The sequence below is a fragment of the Ranitomeya variabilis genome, chromosome 2 (genome assembly GCF_051348905.1).
Source record: "Ranitomeya variabilis isolate aRanVar5 chromosome 2, aRanVar5.hap1, whole genome shotgun sequence".
Classification (NCBI taxonomy): domain Eukaryota; kingdom Metazoa; phylum Chordata; class Amphibia; order Anura; family Dendrobatidae; genus Ranitomeya; species Ranitomeya variabilis.
This window is the reverse complement of record NC_135233.1, coordinates 711,925,005-711,928,610: the sequence shown is the minus strand read 5'-3', so window position 1 is coordinate 711,928,610 and position 3,606 is coordinate 711,925,005.

The window sequence follows — 3,606 nt, the reverse complement described above, 5'->3', positions numbered from 1 at the left end:
GCTGCTGAGAGGCGGGAAGACATCGAAGGTGAGTATAGGACTATTTTTTATTTTAATTCTTATTTTTTGACCACTTATATGGTGCCCAGTCCGTGGAGGAGAGTCTCCTCTCCTCCACCCTGGGTACCAACCGCACATAATATGCTTACTTCCCGCATGGTGGGCACAGCCCCGTGCGGGAAGTAAGCAGATCAATGGACTCCTAGGTGTGCGGAATCCCCTGCAATTCCGCATTTTAATGAACATGTTGCTTTTTTCTCCGTGATGCGATTTTTTCGCGGAAAAAAAGGCTACACAAAAAATGCGGAATACACTGAAAATAATGGGAGGCATATGTTAGCGTTTTTTTCGCGTTTTTTTTCGCATTTTTATAGCGAAAAAACGCGAAAAAAATGCGAAAAATACTGAACGTGTGCACATGGCCTTACAGAAGGCCCTGCAGACAGATGTCAGTCTGGAGAAGCTCAGATGTCTTGCAGACCAACCCCCTGCTGCTTCTGACAAAGAGAGAATATACTGGGATCAGGGCAGACTGTATAAAGAGACTCTCCCCATGGATACTACAGAACTTTGGGACTGTGAAAAGCGGCTGGTCGTCCCTTATCTATTTAGGGAACAGTTATTGAGAATTACTCATGAAATCCCTCTGGCTGGACACCTTGGAATACAAAAGACTAAAGCTCGCCTGACACATAACTTTTATTGGCCCAGGATGGGGACAGATATAGCCAATTACTGTCAATCATGTGTAGTTTGTCAGAGAGTTGGAAAGTCAGGGAATATACAGAAAGCTCCATTGATACCACTGCCAGTGATCGATGAGTCTTTTCAATGAGTGGCCGTGGATATCATAGGGCCACTTGCAATACCCAGCAGCTCTGGCAAAAAGTTCATCCTCACAGTGGTGAACTATGCTACACGATACCCGGGAGCTGTGGCACTGTCCTCCATCCCAGCAGACAAAGTGGTGGATGCTTTACTGACTGTTTTCTCTCGTGCGGGTTTCCCCAGGGAAATGTTAACCAATCAGGGAACTCAGTTCATGTCCAATGTGATAGAAAGCCTCTGCGAAAGAATAGAAGTACAGCATTTTGTGGCCAGCTCCTATCATCCCTAAACCAACGGACTCTGCAAGCGTTTTAACAGAACATTAAAACAAATGCTCAAAATGCTGGTGGAGACTGAGGGGAGAGACTGGGAGTGGTACCTCCCCCATCTGCTGTTTGTGTACAGAGAGGTACCCCAGGTGTCTACAGGATTCTCTCCCTTTGAACTGGTTTATAGGAGGGGGGTCAGGGGGCCACTTGATTTGATTAAGGACTGTTGGGAGGGTGACACCAAAACTATGGGAGTCTCGGTGGTCGAATATATACTGCGACTCAGAGAAAGAATGCAAAATCTGAGCAACCTAGCCCATGAGAACGTGACCCAGGCCCAAATCAACCAGAAGGTCTGGTGCAACCATAATGCCAGACTGAGGGCCTACAAGGAGGGGCAGAAGGTTTGGGTGTTGATCTCTATGTTACAGAATAAATTACAGGCCGCATGGGAGGGACCATACACTGTACACAAGCGGCTAAATGATGTTAACTATGTGGTGACCCTAGATGAACATGCAAAGCGTCAGAAAGTATTCCATGTAAATATGCTGAAGGCTCATCATGACAGGGAGGCCTGTGTCTTACCTGTCTGTAGCCTGCTTGAAGAGGGGAGGCTGATCTGTTACTGGATGTGGGGGCTGGGACTCAGTATAAGGAGTCCCTGGAGTCAGCAGAGTTTCCTTAGCTATCCCAGTCAGAGGTCTGAGCTGATGGGAGTGCTCAGCGAGTTCACAGAAGTCTTCACAGGGAAGCCTGGGAGGACTCACTTAGAAGCTCACCATGTGAACACTGGTACTAATCCCCCAGTACGGCAGTCTGCATACCGGATGTCAGTAGAGGTGAAGGCACACATGAAGGAACAGCTAGAGGAGATGCTAAACCTCAAGGTACCAAGTACGCGCTTGGGAGCTGACCTGTAAGTCAACCCCCATGCACGTTCATAAGGAGGGAGGAGTAATGGAATATGTATATGTATGGATGTATGACCAGTAGTGTTGAGCGATACCGTCCGATACTTGAAAGTATCGGTATCAGAAAGTATCGGCCGATACCGGCAAAGTATCGGATCTAATCCGATACCGATACCCGATACCAATACAAGTCAATGGGACTCAAGTATCGGACGGTATCCCTGATGGTTCCCAGGGTCTGAAGGAGAGGAAACTCTCCTTCAGGCCCTGGGAACCATATTAATGTGTAAAATAAAGAATTAAAATAAAAAATATTGCTATACTCACCTCTCCGACGCAGCCTGGACCTCACCGAGGGAACCGGCAGCGTTCTTTGCTTAAAATGCGCGCTTTTCCTTCCTTCCGTGACGTCACGGCTTGTGATTGGTCGCGTCGCCCATGTCGCCGCGACGCAACCAATCACAGCAAGCCGTGACGTAATTTCAGGTCCTTCAGAATTTTAAAATTACGTTCTGGCTTGTGATTGGTCGCGTCGCGGTCACATGGGCGACGCGACCAATCACAAGCCGTGATGTCACGGGAGGCTGGACACGCGCGCATTTTAAAATGCGCGCGTCTCCTGCCTCCCGTGACGTCACGGCTTGTGATTGGTCGCATCGCCCATGTGACCGCGACGCGACCAATCACAAAGCCGGAACGTAATTTTAAAATACTGAATGCCTAGAAGGACCTGAAAATTACGTCACGGCTTGCTGTGATTGGTCGCATCGCGGCCACATGGGCGGCACGCGACCAATCAGAAGCCGTGACGTAACGGAAGGAAGGAAAAGCGCGCATTTTAAGCAAAGAATGCTGCCGGTTCCCTCGGTGAGGTCCAGGCTGCGTCGGAGAGGTGAGTATAGCAATATTTTTTATTTTAATTCTTTCTTTTACACATTAATGTTGTTTCGATACCGATACCACAAAAGTATCGGATCTCGGTATCGGAATTCCGATACAGCAAATATCGGCCGATACCCGATACTTGCGGTATCGGAATGCTCAACACTAATGACCAGCAGTAACTTAGCATCTGTCCTAGGCTGCAGCTCTTCACAAAGGTCATGACCTATGTTATCCTGAGAAAAAGACAGTCTTCCTAGTCTCACCTCAGGGGGGATTTCCTGAACACACACAAGTGGAAACATTTCACACCTTCCGACTTTTTTGAACAGACATGCCAATTGAAGCATGACACTATTTACTATGAGAAAGGTCACACAAATAGGTTCAATGAAAAATAATGTATTCTGAGTCGCCCTGCCAGGGCAGTGGGCTACCCAGTACTGGGACCGGTGTTCACAGGGGGATGTCACGGTGGCGACCCGGTCCATGGCCCTGGGCGCCCATGTAAAAGGGGAAAGTCTTTAAAGGGATTTGGTGAATAGAGTTTATGTTCGTGACTCCACCTGTGGTATTTGGTCAGTGGGGACCGACGCTGCTTTAAGGGGTCCTCTGGGGTGATGTTATGGCAGCTAGATGGTATAACTTCCCATAGGTGAAGTGTATCCCCAGGGCTCCCAGTGTGTTGATGGAAAATGGTGAATGGAGCAGTA